This window comes from Ornithorhynchus anatinus, chromosome X1 (genome assembly GCF_004115215.2).
Source record: "Ornithorhynchus anatinus isolate Pmale09 chromosome X1, mOrnAna1.pri.v4, whole genome shotgun sequence".
Classification (NCBI taxonomy): domain Eukaryota; kingdom Metazoa; phylum Chordata; class Mammalia; order Monotremata; family Ornithorhynchidae; genus Ornithorhynchus; species Ornithorhynchus anatinus.
Window position 1 is genome coordinate 114,765,559 of NC_041749.1, and position 21,200 is coordinate 114,786,758.

Consider the following 21,200-nt stretch of genomic DNA (forward strand, 5'->3'; position numbering starts at 1 on the left):
AGAACATCACAGAATTGGGGTAGCCTAGGGCAGGCAGCTAGCTGGGGAAGTCACTGCGAAATGAAGAGAAATAAAGAAATAAAATTAATGATAATGGCAATAATGCATCCATAATCTCTGATCGCGGTGTACACCCAGATACCGTAAAAACACTCAGATTCAGACATAACTTATCGGTTAAAGCGACTCTACTGCTTTTTCTGCTTATTAGCCTGAGGAACCGGGCGAGGGATCACGGGGCTGCTCCGAGGTTGTTACTGAGCAGCACATGTTTAATCGTGGCTTTTGTCTTTAATGTTTAATTGGCAATTGTTTTTATGTTTGTCTTTCCCCCGCCCTCTCCCCTCCCCGCCGTAGTGTGAGCTCTTCGTGGACGGGGTCTGTCTCGAATTCCAGTTTTCTGACAACATGCGTGTCGTAGGGGCTGAATACGATATTTTGACGATGAGGGTGATCCGGGAAAGAGCTCTCTGGACTGGAGGAGCTTTCTTCGCTGCCAACATGACAGAGTGTACCACTACTGGGCCACTCTGGCTCCCTGGCAGGTCAGACCTGTGAGCGAATTTCCAGCTGTGCCAAGGACGTTTTACCCCCTACCTCTTCCGCGCCCTCGATTATCTTTGCCTCCGGTGGCCCTAATTCATTTATTTTAGATGAGCGGAGTTAGAATTTGGGGAACGCGGTAGGCATATAAAATGCAAGTGAATTCGCAAACCAATTCTAAACAACGAGGTTTTCTGGGGGAAAACGGATAGCCTTGTTTGTAGCTCTTCCTCTCTGTCCTAAAGTGGTTCCGTGAGAGGGTCCCGCCTCTGGAAGAGTCTCTCCTCTCACATTTGTCATGCACAAGCCTCTTCAGCACACAGAACAGTGGGAGAAGGGAAAAAAAAAAATAATGGCCATTATATCCCCATCCATAATCCCGGATGGCTGATGGCTGTTATGACATTTATCTTCGCGGGAGAGGAGCGGAGATAACTCACGGGTGACACCCTCACTCATGAAGACAGATGATGGCAGCAATTAGCCGTCGGGCGTCCTCCTCCTCGGCGCGGACGACCTGGCCGGGGTCAACATGGGGGGCCCTATCTCACAGGAGGACTTTGGGGAGGGAGGAAGGCGCTCTCACTTTCGAGGCGTCCAGAAGAGACGAGTCGGGGCTTACGGCAACAGAAGGTACCGTATCTCTGGTGAGGGCCGGAGGTGGGGACGGTTGACCTCGAGGCTGGGGGTCTAGGGGACGAGAGGAATAAACCAGAGGAAGAAAAAGGAAGAGGGGCAGAAGGGACACAGAGAGACAGACAGGCGGAGGCGACCGTGGGAGACAGAGGCAGAGCGAAACGAGCACTATCAGTGCTGGGCACAGAAGAAGAGCTCAATAAATACGATTGATTGATTCTATAGCCAGAGGTGGAGACGCGGAAGGAGGAGTGGGGAAGGAAAGAAAGAAGAGTCAGGAGCACGGAAGCTGAGACAGACAGCCAGAGCGGACCACTGAGTCAGAGACAGAGGTAGAGACACAGGAGAGCCTGAGAAGCAGAGTTCATCTTATCCGTCTAAAAGAGTGGGACTTCCATGGTCCCAGCCACTGTCTGGAAGGAAACCCATCCTGGCTTCTCAGCTCCGATCTTTCCCCGGGAGCTGGGCCTTGGGCAAGCCATTTAGTTAAGGTGCTGGCCCAGTTCCGGGGTTTTCTTTGAGTGAAAAAAGCCGTGTGGGCTAGTGGATAGAGCCCAGGACTGGGAGTCAGAAGGACTTCGGGTTTTAATCCCGGGTCTGCCACTTGTCTTCTGTGTGATCTTGGGCAAGTCACTTAACTTCTCTGCACCTCATTTACCTCATCTGTAAACGGGGGATTAAGTCTGTGAGCCCCACCTGAGACACTGACTGTGTCCAACCTGATTAACTTGTATCTAGTCCACTGCTTAGTGCAGTGCCTGGCACACAGTGAATGCTTAACAAATACCGTACACAAAACAAAATAGAACATCAACCTGCTTCATCAGAAACAAAGAAATATACTCTCTCCCTTTCCCCTACACTCTCAGTCTGGCTAGAATCCCAGAATTCAGACCCTCTTTTTACCTCACCGCCCTCCCCCCTACCCACCAGGACTTGGGCCCAAAGGATAGATATAGGAGCCATCTGTTTGGCATTTTCCTGGCCAGCATCTATGGATCACCCTTCCATTTCCAGGGTTGGACTTTTTTTAATGGTATTTGTTAAGCATTTACAATGTGCCAGGCACTCTACTAAGCTCTGGGGTAGATACAAGTCAATCAGGTTGGACACAGTCCCGGTCCCACGTAGGGCTCATAGGTTTAATCCCCATTTTCCAGATGAGGTAACTGAGGCGCAGAGAAGTGAAGCGTACAACACAATAGAGTTAGAGGACACGTTGCCTACCCACAAGGAGTTTACAGTCTATAGGGGGAGACGTCCCTATTCGGGAGGGCAGCACAGTTCCTCCAAGAATTCTGTTCCTCCTCTTGGAGACAGAACCCTGGACTGGATGGCCCAGGGCTCTGACCCAATAATGGTTTTGCTGATGCTCTTAAATGTCCTCGGCCTGAACCCCTATTTCGCTCGCCAATCCACTTGGCTGTACACCCCTTAGGCACATGATTTCACCCCACCCCCAGCCCCGCAACACTTATGTCCATATTTTTATATTCTGCCCTTTCCCCTATCTGTATTCTAGTTTACTATCTGTCTCCCCCTCTAGACTGTAAACTCCTTATAGGCAGGAATCGCACCTACCAACTCCGCTGTATCGTACTCTCCCAAACGCTTAATCCAGTTCTCGGTTCTATCTCTCCCACCTTGCCATGTTTTCTGGTCTGATATTTCTCAGCTTTCCTCCCCTTCCTCTTTCCTGCTCTTGCTTTCTCCTTTGGCAGCTTTTGCTCCCGGCCGTTCTCCCCAGCCTCTATTGATTCCCCCCGTTGCAGTATTTCACTCTTGAGTTTAAATCCCTAATCTTAACAGCTTTCTGGCCGTATTAATCGCCCGGCTGGTGATTGCTTCCGATAAAGTCCTCCGGCTCCCAGCCTGTCACAGCCCGCGCTGCCATGTGCAGCTTCCGCAACCTTCTCGTTCTAGAGTTTTGCGGTGGTGTGTGGTTTGGAGGATGGTGAGATAGCCCGGGTCTGGGGGAGGAGAGGGGAAGGACTGGATAAGAGGGAAGAGGTGGGGATCTAGGAACAAGTCCCGGGAAAATTCCAGGGAAGGTGGGGTCCGTCGCCTGGGTTTGAATGCACCTTTTTCGGTGGTTTTGCTTCAGCGTCCGGTGCTTCCTGTTCATCGTCTGTGCCTCTGTATCTTCTGGATGGCTCGACGGCCGGACCAAGTTTCCTCCAACTTCTACCCTTCCCCACAGGGTCCGTTACCGGGCTGGGAGATGAAACCAGATTGTTGACTGGTGCAAGAAGCAAGATTCAGCTCCCAGGAGGCATTCGGTCCTCCCAAATCCCCGGGCTCGTGGGCCCGCCGGGCTCTAGGATCGGTGGTCTGGAGTCTCATTTGACTTGCAAAACGCCAAATTGCCAGGCAACTCGATGCGGTTCTAATAAGACTAAATGCGCCACGAGCTGAAGGCGCGATCCTCGACAGGCCCCCTCCCCTGGCGGGGGCAGGGAAAATGAGTGTTGGGATAGGGGAATGGGGAGTGACTGCCATTCCCGGATCCCGGATTAGGTCCTCAGATTCGCGGCCCAGGAAGCCGCCACTCAGGATTAGAGAAGCCTCCCCTGACCCTCCGCTGCTGCTGTTCCTGCTGCTCCTAACTCAGGAAAATGAGGGACTGCAGGGCTCAGAGAGAATCGGGCCCTGGGCCACGTCTCCAGGTACCGAACCTTCGGCTTGGCCTCAGATAACCTCAGGGATGAAACGAGTTGCAGAGAAGATATAGATTACCTCTTTTGTCCCTTCCCGGAGGGCGCGGAACAGTCAGTGCTCAAGATCTCGGCCTACCAATGCCTTGTGCCCCCTATTCCAGGTTTAAGTCTCCCGCAAGCAAGCAATTGGCGATGGAGGATGCGGTCGGATAAAAATCGAGGATGTCATCCCGTCCCGCCGTCCGTCCCTTCCTCCCTCCCCTCCCCACCCCTGCTGAATTCACTCTCCACCTCCACCCTCCCTCGGTCCCTCGGCCACCCTCCCCATCCTCCCCAACTCCGGTGGCTGAATTAGCGGGGGTTCGGGGCGGTAACTCATTCCCTTCGCTTTTGCGGGCCGCAGTCTCTCCTCCCCCGGTGTGAAAAGAGCGATATCTCACCGCGGCGATATCGTTCCGACAAGAGTGGGGGGTGGGGGGCGGGAGGAGAAGATTGCCTCTGCACAATGGTCCGGGATTGCTTTCTTTGTCAGTTTGCGGCCCCCCGCTTCCCCGCTCCTCCGGCAGCCCCCGTGCCTTCAGCTCACTGGGAGGTTGGAGTCCTCTTTTAAACAGACAAATGAAATGATTGGGGGAAAAAAATCACAAACCAGAAGAGCTGAAAGAGGCTGGGCCGGGGAGGAAAGCAAAATATCTGAGTAGGCCCGGAGAAGGGGGGGCGGTGGCGGGGGAGCTGGGGATCGAGGCAGAGGCAGTCTCAGCTGAAGCCCAGTTAAAAGACCCCTGCGGGTGGGGGAGGGATGTTTGTGGCGAGACCTTCTCCCCACGCCCCCCGTCCCTGCCGCCTCGGGGTCTGAACCTCTAGTCTCCCAGCTCGGGAGCTCTCAGGGGCTACCTTACTTACGTCTTAACCCTCTCTGCCTTGATCGGTCAGGAGGATGGACGGGCTGGGAGCTGAAGGCGCGGACTCAGAAACATAAAAGGCTCGCTCTAAGCCTCTGAGCCAGCATTCTCCCCCACCATCTCCCCCCCGGGCATACAAAATTGTACCCCGAGACAAAGCCACCCTCTCAAGGCCCCCATCTAAGCTCTCAAATCGACCACCTTGTCGACGGGGTGTCTGGGCTCCGTCGTTTCGGACCAGAAGGGGGCGCTGCATCCCGCCGCCAAAGGCGCTGCCGCCTCAGCTGAAGCGGAGCCGAGGCGTCTTGCTATCGGAGGCCGAAACGCTTTCGGGAGACGCTACGGGGCTGTCCGGCGCCTGGCCCCTTTCGCATCCAGCCTCGGGCAGGAGCAGCGGTTCCCTCCATCGTTTTCTCGGCTTCGCCGCCGCCGCGACCTCCCCCTTTCTGTCCTATCCACGCCCTCTCCTCCCCGCCCCCGGCCGGGGCCCGGGGCTTCGCTCTGGCTTCTTGCCAGCCGCATACCCAGTGACAGGTCTCTTCCGCTGTCGCCCCCCCACCCCCGCAAGCCATTCCCCCACCCCGGCCCAGACCACTTTCCGGGGCTTTGTCCAGATCTGACTCTAACTCGGGCTTGCTTCTCTCTGGCACCAGATTGGGCTGGGCTCTCGCCTTCCTAACTTGGCTTCTCCGGCCTGGTGTGCAGGGCTCCGAGCCTAAACCAAGCCCTCCCACACAGAGCTTCCAGTTTTATGAATGACTCTCTTGTTTTTCAATTTAATTAGACAACGCCGTGGCGCGGTCCCGCACAATGCAACTCATTTGCATCGTGGAGAGGTTGGGTGGAAAGGAGGGAATGGTGAGGGGCCCGGAGGAGAGGGAGGGACGGCAGGAGAGCGGTGGGGGTGTGTGTGGGGAGGGTGTGGGGGGGGGGAGCGGTCTCGAGAAGGGGAGCGATGGAATGGAGGAAGCGGCGGAGGTGTAAAGGAGCAGCAGACGGGCCCTTCCCAAATGGAGGGGGAGGTGACGGGGCCGTTAGGTTTACAGGACATCTCGCCCTCAACAGAAAACAGAGCGATTCTAGTTTATATCTGACAGCCCCCGCCCCCGTCTGGGAACCCGGCAATTAAGAAAATAGTCGTCAACCGGAGTCCACTGAGGCCAGGAAGTCCCTCTCCTCTCTCAGGCCGGTCCCCTGGAAAGGCTGGGTCTGAGTGAGTCCGTTCTGCCCGGCATGAGCAGGGAGCTCAGGTGCGTGGTCCGTCTACTGGTCAGAATCCGGGCTCTTGGTTGTACCCCTCTGGAACGCTAATCCTCCAGCCTCCCCGCCAGCTCTGCGACTCAGTTTCCCCAGATGAAAGGCCCACCCCCCTCCCCCCACTGGGTCCAGAGAGGTCCTGAGGGTGAACGTGACCGTCGTTGGGGACCCTGGGGACGCTGAAGACGCAGGACAGAGGTGAACGGGAGATCGGGAGGACCCAGGTAAGAAAAAGAGATGAAAGAGGAAAGGAAGAAAAGGACGGGACAGCGTGGAGGGGGGAAGAGTCAGGATTTGGTGCAGGGGGAGGGGACCAGATGGGCAGGATAGGGTTGACAGGACAAAAAAGCTGTTATCAATCACTCGATCGACCAATCAATCGATTCGAGGATGTGAGAATGATTGTGGGGTGGGGTCTGCACTGGGGGGACCCTGTTCTGTGAGGTCTTTGCAATGGGCGGGGGTGTCTGGCCAATCACTTCCAGGACGACCCTTCTTTCCCCCAGCTTGACCCAAGTGGAGTCGCGTCCAGTTAGAGAACCCTGGTCCAGTTGACTGCCTCCATTGCACACGCATGTAGGGGTGAGTGGTAGCCTGGGAACTGGGCCCGAGATCCAAGCGCTAACAGGGCAATGGAGCCCTGGGGGGCGTGGAGCGAACTGGTGTGGAGCTGCCAGGAGGAGACGTCTGCCAGATGGCATCGCCTCTCCAGGCAACCGCTAAGGGGGGTGACGAGGTGGGGGCGAGGACGGGGGGCGTCGGTGAGAATCCGTCCCGACTGAATCTGTCCTTGTCCTTCCTAAAGGTCTCTCTTCAGTGGGCTTGGTCATAGCCCCCAAGAGCCTGGATTTGGCACCTGCATGGATTGGGCGGGAACCCCAGAAAGGGACCAGAATGGTAGCTGTGTTTGGTCAGCACTCTGCTGGGGGTCTGGGCTGTTGTTTGAGGGAGGTGAGTGTTGTTTCCCCGGAGGCCTTAGAAAAGCAGCCCCCAATTAGCGAGCTATTTCTAGGCGGCGGTGGGACCGGGAAGGACAGCAGCGTTGATACAAGAGGGACTGAATAGAGGGACTCTTCTGTCTCTTCAACCCCTTTCCTCTCCCAAGGTCTTACGACATCGCCGAGCTGTGCTAAGCAGAGTCCAGAATCCCTTGTGGGTCACGGACCGTCTCCAACCTCATTGCTTTGTAACTACTACAGCGTTTAGTACACTGTCTGGCACATAGTAAGCGCTTAACAAATATCATTTTAAAAATCCTGAGAGGGTGGCCCCTTCTGCAAGGGCCGCCCTTCCGGGGGGCCTGGCTGCCAGGGGAGGGAAATGACATGCATCTTCGAGTTCCTGAGAGTCTGCAGGTGCTTCCGTGAGGAAGGATGAAGGATGGAGACGGAGCACGAGTTTCGGCGACTGACACCCTGGCATGATGCTGCCAGCCTCAGAGACCGCCCACTGGGGTGTCTCTGTTCAGTAACAGTATCAGTGTCAGCAGTATTGATTAAGTTCAGAGTGCTGTCTTAGGTGTTTGGGGGCCATACAGAAGAAATAAAAGATGCGATCTCGACTTTCCAGAAGCTTAGTGTCCCCGGTCCTCCCCGGCCTGAAAAGCTCATAGCTCTTTCATCACCGGGTAGGTGGGGGAGAGGGGAAGGGATAAACTCATTTTACAGATGGAGAGCTCTCCCCAGATAACCTGGCCTAGTAGGGAATGGGGAGAGGGCCCCCAGAAGCCTGAGTTCCCAGCCCCAGCCCCAGCCCCAGGACCGTATCTCCAGCATTTAGAAACTCGTTCAGGAATCACGTTCACTTCCTTTTTCCAGCATCCCAGCGCCCAGGCCGGGCCCCGGGTGGGGGAGAAGGAGTTAGGGTTGGGTTGAGCCCCACTAGACGCTGACGACGTCTCTGATCCCCTCAGCTGCTTGTCTCCATTTCGCCTCGCCGGCAGTTTGGCAGTGCTGGGAGGGAGATTCTGGTATACATATGTGTGTGGTGGGAGGGGGGTGGAGAAGGGGGATGACTTTTGACTGGGGGGGGGGGGGCTTTTGGGAAGTGGGGAGAGTCTCCTTATCCCCCAACCGAAGGGGCCAGGGTTCGGGGACGCCAGGGTTTCGGGAAGGGGCAGGAGCCCCTCCACGGCAGCAGGGACAGCAGAGGGAAAGAGATGGGGGTGGGGGGCGTCAAAGGGGGAGAAGAGAGAAATGGGCCGGGAGGGACAAGTGAATGGGGGGGGGCGGGGGCTGAGACCCTATGCGCATGCGCAATCCAGATTCCGATCCTTTTTTTTTTTTAAAAAAAAAAGGTAAAGAAAAAGCAAAAAGAAGAAGACGACCAAACAGATGCGATAAATCACGGAGGTGCTGCTCCGGGCAGAGCGGGTGCTAGCCGAGCGAGGGTCTCTGCTCGCCCAGAGCCGCTGCAACCTGCCGGCACGCCGGGGGGGGGGGGGGAAGCAGCAACCCCGGGACGGCGGCGGCAGTAGCGATAGCAGCCGTAGCAGCGATAGCGGGGACCGCGGCAGCAGCTCCTCGGGGCTTTCGGCGCCCAGCTCGGGGCCGCGGCAGGTGCCGAACCCGAGCTCGCCTCCGGGCTCTGCGCGCTGCCCGCCCGGGGTCGCCCTTCTCGCCGTCCCTTCTCTACGGGGAGAGCGGATCGGCGCTGCCGCAGCCGCTACGGTTCCCCCAGGCGCCCCTAGATGCGGTGTCCCCGCCGGTGCCCCAGCGCCGGGCTGCACTACCGCGCCTCCGCTTCGTATTTGCGCCCGGAGATGCGCCGGCGCTAGAGCGGACAGGCCAGCTCCGCCCCTGCGCCCGGGACCCCGCCGACTCCGGGGATCCCCGCGGACGGACCGACGGCCGCTGGCGAGGGGCGCTGCGCCCCTAGGTAGGTTTGCGTCCTGTCTAGCTCCACGCAAACTTCTCTCCTGCGCCTTTGCCCGGGAGGATGGAGGGGAGAGAAGGGGCAAACGGTTTCGCCCCGCCCCGCCGCCCCCTCCCCATCTGTCCCGGACGGGGCTCGCCGAGTCTCTTCCCGCGGCTCCCGGGCCGGAACCGGGGGGCGCGGAGTCCCGGTCCGGGGCCGCAGAGCTGGGGTCGGCGCGGAGGTCCCGCGCCTGGGGTCTGGGAGGCTCTATTCTTTTCTGAGGAGAAAACGGGGTCCCGCCCTCCCTCCTTCCCTTCCTTCCCCCTCCGCGCCTCGCGCCCCGACCCCGAGAATCCAGCCCGTTCTCCGCGCCTCCTGGGGAGGAAGCGGGCTCTTTTCGGGGGGAGGAGAGTTTAGGGTGCTCCCTCTCCGGGAATCGGGGTGCGTCTCTTCCTCGCGGGGAGCGGAGTTTGGCGGCCTCCGCGGGCGGCGGCGCCCGGGGCCGATGGGCGAGGGGTTGCCTCCGGGCTAGCGTCCAGTTAGGGTAGAGACCGGGCAAAGGTGGGGGAAGGCAGCCTTCCTTCCGAGGGCACACGGAGAGGGAGACGGTGGAAGAAGGACGGAAGGGAAGAGGGGGAAAGGGACGAGGCACCAAATGATGCGGGCGGAGGGCCTGATGGGGGCCGGAGCCCCGGGGTGGACCGATCCCGGGGTTCGGCGGCAGACTCGGGGAGAGGAGCGAGAGGAGATGGGGACAGGCGGGGATGGCGCCCTATGGGGTTCTGCTTAGGCGGGGAGCCGAAAACCTCGAAGCCCCCCATTTCGGCTGGAGGGAGGGGAAGCCAAAGCGCGGAGGATCTGGAGAGAGCGCGGAGGGGTGCAGGAAGCCGGGGGTGACCCTAGGGCATCACGCGGGGCCGAACTCGGGGGGCCTCACCCCGGTAATACTCCCGCCTGGCGTCCCGCGGCCCCGGGGCCCGCCCCCGTGGGAGCCACTCGCCTTTGTTCTGGGGTTCCCGGGGCCGTTTGGACACGAAGAGGAAAAAACTTTTCGACTCCTCGGGGTTCTCTCCAAAGGGCGAGGAAGGCGAGGCCGTGCCCCGCGCCCAGACCCATCCACCTGGCCGAGAGCGATGGAGGAGGGGAGAGCTGTGGCGTTTCGGTTGAGAAAACTAGTGCGAGGGAAGACCCGCCCGGGGCGCAGCCACTGCTTCTTCCCAAGGCGGGGGGCCTGAGCGGGGTCGTCCGTGGAACCCCGGTCCCCCTTCCTCTCTTCCTCACCCTCCCCTGCAGCTTTGGTTGGAGGGAAGCCGCGGGTGGCCACAGGGGCCGTTCCGGACCACCGTCCCCGCGGGCGGGGAAGGAGGCGAATCGCTGGCGAACCGACTGGCTGCGATCGCTATGGAGCTGGCGTCCCGTCAGGGTTCCCAGAACAACCGGAACCCGCTGGCCGATGAGGAAAACCGAATGAAATCTCTTCGATCCCCTTTCCGATCTCCCCCTCCTCCCTCCTCCTCTCTCCTCCCAGTCTCCCCCCCTACCACCCTCCCCCCGCCTCTGGGCGCAGGGCGGCGGGCTCGGGGCGGGGGTGGGGGGGCAACCCCCGCCCCAGCACGGTCGGCTCGGAGACAACCCACCCCTAGCAGCTTTGTTCGAGTCTCCCGCAAAGCCGCCGCCGCCGCCCGCCGGTGCGTTTAATCGGAACGAGCGAGGCGAGGGGTGAGGGAGGATGGGTGGGTGGGAGAGGGTTGCAGCTGCTTTCGCTCTTCAACTTTTGGCTTCGCGGAGTACGCGAGTGACCAGGAGAGAGGGTTAAGGGGGGCGGCGGCTGCAGGAAAAGGAAACCGCGCCTGTCAGCCACCTTGGCCCAGCTCCCCGGGCCTCCTCTGTTCTTCGAAGAACCTCGGGAGGGAGAAGATTTACAATCGGGAGTTTATCTCATGGATAGCATGCTGTCTCGGATAGCAGGTGGCTTGAAAGGAGGAGCGAGTGAGTGTGAGAAGTAGGTGTGAATCTACGGGGTTGGGTGCGTGAGCCTGCAGGAGTGTGTCGGGGATGTGACTCTGTGGGCGGGTGTGTGCATCGGGTAGTGGGTGTACGCGTGTTCGTGAGTGTGCGCGCGTGTGTGTCTGTGTCTGTTCCGAGTATGTGTATCTTGCCTTCGAGTGGGTGAGCGCCCGGGGTGTGCTCGGTAAGAATTCGTGTCTTGTCCACGCGTGGGTGTACGCGAGCGGGCATGTGTTGGGTGTGTGCGTCTGCGAATGTGTTTGTATTGGGTATGTATGTCTATGCGTGTGTGTGCCCATCTGTAAATACGTGTTGGGTATGTGTGTCAAATTGTGGGTGTGCATGCGAAACAGACAGACACCCTGAGGGGTGGCTCAGTTTGCATTCGAATTTCTCTCCCCACAGGGGCGGAAAGGGCTCCGGGGGCGAGGTGGGAGGGGGATGGATGTCCCGGGACAAGAAGGCAGGCCCTCCCGAGTCTGCCCCAGCCAGGCTCCCGGTCCAGGCCCCTCGCGTCCCTCGCCCCTCTTTGGGTCTGGACTCCTTCCCGCTCCCGGCGCCTGCGGATCCTCACTGGATCCACCAGGGGGCACTAAGGGGCGAGGCTCCCACTCCCCGGCTAGGAGGAGAGCCCGGGCCCCACGATGGGGGGAGCCGGCAGCCTGCAAAGGCGGGTGTCCTGGGGGCGGAGAGCTTTCGGGACAAAGCTGGGAGAATTTGGAGAGCTGTGAGAGAGTGGCTGGGGCGGTGCTTAGACTTTCCCCTTTCCCTTTCAAAGGTCTACTTTCTTCCGAGAGTCTCCGTTTTAGAAGTCCGCCCGTGTAGCCTTTGGCAATCTGCTTCTCCTTGATCTCCTCCTTTCCCCTAAATTGGGCTATGCAACACCCGCCTAGCCTCCCCCCCCCCCCCCCCCCCCCCCCCCGCTCCACACGCATACACACCCACAGTGTCTTCTCGACTTTGGTGAGCGGGTCCCCGGAGCTGGGTTGGGAGAGAGAAAGGGGAGATAGGACGGGGAGACCCAAACCTCAAAAATCCGCAGACCCAGGGAACCCACCACCCCTCCCGGCCTCTCACATCCCCTTCCGCATTTTCCAATTGTCTGCAAGGGATTAGGCCGTGTTTCAGTTGAAGCTAATCACCAACCCCCCCCATCTGCATATGCATGAGACGGATGCATTATTCATAAGATGACAAGTCAGCGACAGCTGTGAAAATGTTCACCACTGCTCTGGGGTGTGGGTTATTTTAAACGTGGGTGTGTGTGTGTGCGTGCGCGCGCGCGCAGTTATTAATATCTGTACAAACATCTTCAGCGGGGAACGGGGGGGAAAGTGGGGCCCGGCAGCTCAGCTGGGGTGAGGAGGCTCCGTTCGGTTCTGACCCCGAGCAGCCGCTTTCCCTGGGAAACTCCAGGGCCGCGCGTGGCGGAATCGAGGGAGACTCACCCCCGCGATTTGCATCCCGAGCCGACAGCCGCCCGTGTCTCTCCTGGCCGGGATTTGCAGAGGGGAGGCTGGGAGCCACCCGGCCGGCCCTGCACCGCCCTCGATGTTGGCACTCCCACCGGAGATTCTTGTTTCCTTTCAAGCGAATGCCCCCACCCTTGCTCATCCGCCGCCTCCCTCCCCAGGACAGAAGAGGACGAAGGCTAAGGCCGAGGCTCCCTGGGTCACGGAGGCGAACCTGGACCGGAGCAGGGAGGCGTCCCAAGCCCCAGCGTCAAAGCTTTCGGGAGGCTCGGCCCCCCGCGCCCCCTCTCCTCGCCCTGGACGTGCCAACCAGGGAGAGACCAGGACAGGTCACCTTTCCCGTCAAAGCCACTGATTTAAAAGAGGGGCGTCCCCAGGGCCGGAGGCAGGGAAAGGCCCTGGCAGTTTCTCCACCCTTTCCCCCCGCCCCCCCCGCCCCTCCCGGCTGGCTCCGATCTCCAGGAGGCGAGACTAGGCTTCGAGCAGGGAAGCTACCGTGAGCTGTAACGGCAGTCTACGAAGCGCTGTGCTGCGCTCATCCCGTTGGATGTGCCCTTGGGTGGGTGCCGTGGTGTGCACGCGCGCGCGCCCCCGCGCGCACGCTCTCTCTTTTGAGGAATCAGTCTTTGTCTACGCAAGTCACCGTCTTCTAGTTTCTTTCTGAGTTCCGGCAAGGTGTGGCAGAGGATAGGTAGAGCTGGAGCTTGTAATTCGTCTCCCAGGATTGGAGAAACTTTTCCTTTCAAAGAAATCCTGGTTTCCCCTTCCTAGAAAAAGAATGCTGAGATATTCTCTCTCTCTGTCTCTCCGCCTCCTTTATCCCCCCCCCCCGCCCCCCGCCCATCTCTCCTTTCTTCAGGCAGAATCGGCTACATTTGTCAGAGGACCAACATATTACTGCTGAGCATAGCCCTCTCTCCACTGCAGCTCAGGCTCTTTCAGCAGCATCCGGGTGTCCTCCAAAACCGAGGGGGAGAGAGAGAGAGATAAGAAACAAACCTTCCTGTAAGACCACAAGGCATTCAAATCTCTCAGAAACCCAGGAATTAGGAAGTCTCTAAAAAATCTCCCTGCAAATAAATGCCCCTCGTCTTCAGTTTTGTTGGATAGGAATCGGTTCTAGGTAATTCTATAGAAGGCCGACGGACAACTTAAGTCCTTCCCTCTCCCTTTTCCCATCACGGCTCAAGCTTTTCCCACCGAAGAAGGGTTTGCAGGAGAGAAGGATGGAGAGTCAGCGGGGGTGGGCGGGAGAGGACTCTCGTTGCTCTGAAGTTTCAATAGCGGGGAGAGGGTTAGGACCAGGCAAATCTCGGCAGAGAAAACCATTTCTGATTGCAGGTTAGTGGATCAAGTAGGAAGCGCTCGGGAGAGACCTCAATAATTAACAGGCTCTTAAGGTTCTCGCCCGCTCACTTGAGAGCCGATTGGAATCGTCGTTCCAAAAAGCAAAGAGCTTCTCGTATCGGTGGTAGCCAGGCCTACCAAAGAGTGGAGGCTAGATGGGGCGGAGAAGGGGAAAGGGCTAGCGTCTGAATGGCTGGGAGGGGAGAAATGGCTTTTGTGTTGCTAATGGGGCTAGGGGACTCTGCTTCCCTTCACCGGCTATCTCTGTCTCTCCCTCTGCCTCAACCCTGGCGTCCTGGGCGGGGTGTCATTCAACCAGATGAAGGGAGATAGAGGGATTAATAATGGATCAGAACTAGGGCTTGTGGGCTGAGCGTGAGACGTGGCGGCTGGTGTGTTTGTGTGTGAGGGTCCAGAAGACGATTCAGGCAGAGTCCTGCCACAGGCTCAGGATTACCCAGGCAGTCACGGCCCAGCTCCACTGATCCATGCAGAGGTCAGGCAGATCTTCCACCCTCCAAGAGCCTCACTCTCATCCCACAAGCCCTGGATCTTGATTATTCAAGATTTCCCCCCCCCCCCCCGCACTGTTAGACGATCTCCCCTCCCCCCTTGGGGGATTGGTTCTCTTCTGCTGCACGAGTAAAACCTGCAGAAATGCTGATGTCAGGAGCAGGCCACAGCTGAGTGTGTGTGTTATTTAAAATTGAACAGCGATGCGTCTTCCCACGTCCGGCTGGAGAGGGAGGTTTTGGGCCCGGGCCTAATTGCCTGGTCTAGCCGGACCAGCTCTGGTGATTGAGTGCCCTGCAGGTGGGGGCTGCAGGGAGGGGAGAGGCAGGGACAGAGAGGCTAAGGGGGAATCTGGTGATAGGGATTGCCAAGATGCTGCACCGTAAACGTTGTCGAAGAAATAGTTGTGTCGGCCCTGGTAGCCGGGTGGAGCTGTCTGGGAGCTCTCCCCAGAAAATGGCCGTGGGACAAATGTTATAAATCAAGGCACTTTCCTATCAGTGCTCTCAGTTCATCCCTCCCAACATCGCTGAAATTATTTTCTCCAGTTGCCATATGGGTAAATAGAGGCTCAGAGAAGTTAAGTCTTCTGACTCTCCCACTCACGCCTTGTCCGCTGCATCGTGCTGCCTTTTGTGTGTGTGTGCCTAGGCGTGTTAACGAGCATCCGGGTATGTAAGTGAGTGCTTGATCTAGCGTGAGGGTGGGTACCTCTGAATGAACGGGTGCCTGCCTCCCCGTGTGAGTGTGTCTGTGCGTGCGTGTGCGGCAGCACCATATCTATATCTTTATCGAGCCATCTTTGTGTCAGGAGGATAAGGAGCTCCCCTGTGAGTGGGAGGGCAGGAGTGGAAGGATTGACTGGGTCCGGGACTTGTCCCACCACACGGGTTCTCTCTTTGTCGGCTCGTCTCGGAAAGAGCCCGGCTCAGCTCTCTCAGCACCACGGACAAGACCTGAACCGTTTTCCCCTGCTCACACCGGCTCCAGCTCTCTCCCTATTCACTCCCACCCCATCAGGATCTGAATCCTGATGGCATCCCCTTCTGATCTGGGCCCCGAGAGAATCCAGGAGGCCCCCAAAACCCCGGGGTTTCCCCCGCCCCCCCCCCCAAAAATACCGGAGAGCGTGGATGTTCCCAGGAGGGTCTGGTACCCTGCTTGCGGCTGCCTGTCTAGGCTACCGTTCTCATAATTGTTGGTGATGGGAAACACTTTGTTTCCTTTCCTGATGCCACCGAGAAAGTCAGAATTAGCATTTCAATGGGTTCAGCCCAGGAAATAACAGCCCGCACAAGTACTTGATAATGTCAAGTTATTTTTCTCTGCAGATAAAGGTGGGGAAGGTCTGGGGCTTGTTCAGGGGGAGGGAGCCTTCTATGATCCCTCCCCCTCAGATGCTGTTCCTCCCTCCCTCCGACCCCCCCCCCCCCCCACCCCGAGGCGCTCGCCTCTGCTCGGAGTTGGCCTAGTGACAAGGGCGGGATCAATAGGCAGGGTAGAGCATGGGCCTGGGAGTCAGAAGGTCTTGGGTTCTAATCCTGCCTCCGCCACTTGTCTTCTGTGTGACCTTGGGACACTTCACTTCTCTGTGCCTCAGTTACATCATCTGTAAAATGGGGATTGAGACTGTGAGCCCCACATGGGAGAAGGACTGTGTCCAACTTGATTTTCTGTAGCCGCTCCTGCGCTTAGTGCGGTGCCTGGCACATAGTAATTAATAATAATAATAATAATAATAATGTTGGTATTTGTTAAGCGCTTACTAGGTGCAGAGCACTGTTCTAAGCGCTGGGGGGAGATACAGGGTAATCAGGTCGTCCCACGTGAGGCTCACAGTCTTCATCCCCATTTTACAGATGAGGGAACTGAGCCACAGAGAAGTGAAATGACTTGCTCACAGTCACACAGCTGAAAAGTGGCAGAGCCTGGAGTCGAACTCACGACCTCTGACTCCAAAGCCCAGGCTCTTTCCACTGAGCCACGCTAATGGCACAACAGATACCATCATTATTATTATAATTACTACCTACCATGTGACTTTATGTTACTGGATTATTTCTCTGGGCCTCAGTTTCCTCATCTGCTTCCAGTCTCACAAGCTCACAACCTTGATGTCGTCCTTGACTCCGCTCTCTCAATCACCCCACATATCCAATCCGTCACCAAATTCCACCGGTCTCACCTTCACAACGTCGCCAAGATCCATCCTTTCCTCTCTATCGAAACCGCTACGACGTTAGTACAGTCACTCATCCTATCCCGACTGGACTACTGCATCAGCCTCTTTTCTGATCTCCCAACCTCCTGTCTCTCCCCACTTCAGTCCATACTTCAATCTGCCGCCCCGATTATCTTTCTACAGAAACGTTTTGGACATGTCACCCCCCCCCAAAAAAAATCTCCAGTGGTTCCCCATCAACCTCCGTATCAAACAAAAACTCCTCACTATTGGCTTCAAAGCTCTCCATCACCTTGCCCCTCTTACCTCACCTCCCTTCTCTCCTTCTACATCCCAGCCAGCACACTCCGCTCTTCTGGTGCTAACCTTCTCACTGTGCCTCGATCTCATAATAATGATGTTGGTATTTGTTAAGCGCTTACTATGTGCAGAGCACTGTTCTAAGCGCTGGGGTAGATACAGGGTAATCAGATGGTCCCACATGAGGCTCTCAGTCTTAATTCCCATTTTTCAGATGAGGTAACTGAGGCACAGAGAAGTTAAGTGACTTGCCCACAGTCACACAGCTGACAAGTGGCAGAGTCGGGATTCGAACCCATGAACTCTGACTCCCAAGCCCGGGAGTCATCTGTCCCGTCGTCGACCCCTGGCCCACGTCCTACCTGTGGCCTGGATAACCCCCCTTCCTCAAATCCGCCAAACAATCTCTCTTCCCCCCTTCAGAGCCCTACTGAAGGCTCACCTCCTCCATGAGGCCTCCCCAGACTAAGCCCCCCTTTTCCTCAGCTCTCCCTCCCTTCCATGTCACCTCATCTCACTCTCTTTGCTCTTCCCCACCTCTCTCCACCCCACCCACAGCACTTATGTATATATGCATATATCTATGATTCTATTTATTTATATTGATACCTGTTTACTTGTTTTGATATCTATACATCTACAATTCTATTTATATTGATGCCTGTTGACTTGTTTTGATGTCTCTCTCCCCGCTTCTAGACTGTAAACTCGGTGTGGGCAAGGATTGCCTCTCTTTATTGCTGAATTGTACTTTCCAAGCGCTAGTACAGTGCTCTGCACACAGTTAGCGCTCAATAAATACGATTGAGTGAATGAATGAATGAATGAAATGAGATGTTTAATGGGAAAGCTTTCTGGAATCGACCAATCAGTGATATTTACTGAGCACTTCCTGTGTGTAGAGCACTGTACCCAGTGCCGGGGAGTGTACGGTACAACAGAGTTGGTCGACACGTTCTCCCTGCCCACAAGGAGCTTACAGTCTAGAAGAAGACAGAGCAATTGAAATTCTGACATCACTGTCTCCAACAGGGGTGGGTGAGGGCGACACTGACAATGCCCAGACCACAATTCCCCCTCCCAGCTGAGTCTGTGGGCCTCAATTTCCTCCATCTGTTCAGTAGGGAGCGGGCCGGGTAGAGCTGAACCTTCTTCTGGTCACTGGAAGACGCTTTTTCCTCTCCTTCCACATATCCCAAGGAGGAGTAAGTTTTCCCTTGAGGGGTTCTCCTGTCTCAGGGAGACCCCATTCACAGGAAACAAAGTCTTACTTAGTAAGGTGACTGGGCAAAATGTGGGTGTGGGGAAGAAAGAGGAAAATAGAAATTCGAGGGGTGGAGTGAGGCAGTAGCAGATCCGGGAGAACAGCTCTGATGTTCACCTTGTACTCACTGCCTCTATTGCAGGCAGGAGTGAACGACACACCTATTTGAGTGAGAAATGGATGCGCCGAGTTGGCAAATCTCTTGCCTAGGGTACCACAGCAAGGGGTGCAGCTGAAACTCAAACTTGTATTTCTTGAAGTGCAGAGCAGGGACATGGTGGGGGAAAAGAGTTTTGAGGGTATTTATTTATGTATATCAATGTCTGTCTCCTCCGCTAGACAGTGAACTCACTGTGGGCAGGGATTCTACCTGTTTATCGTTATATTATACTCTCCCAAGTGCTTAGTATAATGCTTTGCACGCAGTAAGTGCTCAATACATCTGATCAAATGAATGAATGAATGAATATTTGGACAGGAATGAAACCTCATGCAAATCCAATGCAGATCAGCATGCAAATCATCAGCTGTTTGGGCATCAGTGGCTTGGGTATATATAGTAATATGCCTGGAGCTCTACTGTTAGCCCACCTCTGCCCTCCCTGGCAGGCCCCTAGTCTGTAGATTTGGATGAAATATGATTTGGGTGGTTTTTTTTTTTTCCCCTCCCATTACGACGAGAGACTTTTGGCAGGGTTTCCATGATGAATGAACCGGAACCATGCCACGGGGTCAGCTGCAGCCAAGGCAGGTTTCCCTTGGAGCAGAGACAATCCGCCATCTCTTCCCTCTCCCTTGGCTCCAGGATGGAGAGAGTATCTCTCCCATTCCTCATCCCCTGGCCATGCTCACTGCCATCCTTCTCTCCTAAAGAAAACTTGGATTTTGAGCCAGAGAAAAGGACAGTGAAATCGGTGCTGAAGCTCAAGACTCCAACGAAGAGGCCCCAAGAAGTCATCTGGTCCAACACCCTGCCCTTGGATCCCAGCACTAAAAGTACCCAATTGGACAGCTGAGAGAGAACAGAGCAAAACCTTATTCATTCCAAACCCCAGAATATCAGACTTTGAGTGAACTGGTTTAGATGATCCAATATCTTTATTAAAGAACAACAAGGCATCTAATCAGCTGGGGAAAAGCAGTTGCTTTGAATTACACACTACTTTGAATAAACTGGTATCGGCTTAATGAGGTTTTACTGTAGACGCAAATTTGCATGGTAGTTTGCATCTAATTTGCAGGTTGCTCACTTAATATGTCTTAGGGTTTTCCTTTACTGTTATTTTCATTCTTTCTCCCTTCATTCAGTCTCCAGCTCACTTTCTGGTGTTCCTGAGCACTGGAGGGGGAGCACTTTTCTCAAGTTGCTGAGCAACCAACTATGTTTTCCTGGAATTGGTTTCAGGCAGGGTTTGCAGAGGGAGTTAAGAAATATCCCTTTTACTATCACCATGAAAACCCTTATCTAGGCAGCAGAACTGGGCAGAAATATTTAAAGTTTTGCCCCCCACTCCCACCCCCCCCCCATCCCACCCCCGGATCATGTGCAGATAACCTGGTGCAGGAGATGTGTGGATTTAAGCTAAAATGTAAAACAGAAATTACCAGATGATATCACCACCAACTCACCTGAGGATTTACTGTCATCACCAGCTCATTTAATACTGACATCAGAGAGTTGGGGGGACATGGGTTGGAGGGTCTTCTTGTTTGGGGGATCTGACTGGTTTAAATCCTTGTTATACATCCAAAGAGAAAAGTCCTTCTGGAATCTCCTAGAATTTTATAAAGGTCATTTAGAGATAAGGACATAAATCTCATTTAGGGATGACTGGAATCTGAGGATCCTAAAGCCGGAAGGTACGTTGAGAGGTACCTTGAGAAGCAGCATGGCCTAGTGGAAAGAGCGTGAGCCTGGGACTCAGAAGACTTGGGTTTTAATCCTAGCTCCTCCACTTACCTGCTGTGTGACTGTGGGCAAGTTACTTCACTTCTCTGTGCCTCAGTTCCCTCATCTGCAAAATGGGGATTCAATACCTGTTGTTCCTCCTACTTGGACTGTGAGCCCCATGCTGCACCTGATTAATTTGTATCTATCCCAGGGCTTAGCACAGTCCTTGGCACGTAGTAAACACTTAACAACTGTCGCTATTATTATTACTGCCTTCTGGTCCAGCCTCCTGCCTCCAGGCCTCTGAAGGGCTCTTGAAATAAGTATTTCTTTTTGCTGGCACAACTTCCTACAGTAACAAATTCCATCAGCTTGCATCCCTCTGTGAGAAGAGGGGTTTCCTTTTGTTTATCATGAACCTCCCACCTTCAAGTTCCAATGGGTGCCTCCTGTGCTGAGAGCATGGGATTTAGTGAACAGCAATTCCGTATTTACCCTCTCTGCACCCTTCACAATTTCATACATGTCAATCACATCCCCCGTCAGCCTGCGCCTTTCCAGACTGAAACTTCCTAGGAACAGTTTGGTCTAGCAGAAAGAGCACGGGCTTGGAAGTCTGAGGATCGGGTTCTAATCCCAGCTTTGCCACTTGTCTGCTGTGTGACCTAAGACAAATCACTTAACTTCTCTGTGCCTCAGTTTCCTCATCTGTAAAATGGGGATTCAAACCTGTTCTCCTTCCTATTTAGACTGTGAGACCCATGTGGGACAGGGACTCTGTCTGACCTGATTGACTCATATGTACTCCAGGGCTTAGAACAGTGCTTGACAATCAATCAATCAATCAATCAATCACATTTACTGAGTACATACTGTGTGCAGAGCACTGTACTAGGTGACTGGGAGAGCACAATATAACAATATAACAGAGTTGGTAGATATATTCCCTGCCTACAACAAGCTTACAGTCTAGAGGGGAAGACTCCAGTGCCTAGAACAGTGCTTGACAATCAATCAATCAAATAATCACATTTATTAAGCATTTACTCTGCGCAGGGCTCCGTACTGAGTGCTTGGGAGAGTACAATATAACAATATAACAGAGTTGGTAGACACATTCCCCGCCCACAGTGAGCTTATAGTCTAGGCGGGAGACAGACATTAATAGAAATAAATAAATTATGGATATGTACATAAGTGCTGTGGGGCTGAGGGAGGAGTGATTTACATAGTGACACATAGCAAATTCTTAACAATAATAATAATTAATGACACACAGTAAATACATAATAATAATAATAACAATAATAATAATTATGAACTCCTTCGACCCCTACTCAAACAAAAGCTGGTCTACTCCTTGGCCATCGTGG

At 55.3% G+C, this 21,200-nt stretch overlaps 1 protein-coding gene across 1 annotated transcript in view; it reads left to right on the plus strand.

Annotated features, from left to right (window-relative positions):
• Positions 1–8,323: 8,323 nt before the first annotated feature.
• Positions 8,324–21,200, plus strand: part of NCAN (neurocan) — a 95,224-nt gene continuing 82,347 nt past the window's right edge. Inside the window, exon 1 of the mRNA XM_029051710.2 lies at positions 8,324–8,872. The gene's annotated coding sequence lies outside the window, so the exon portion shown is untranslated. The remainder of the gene's footprint in view (positions 8,873–21,200) is intronic.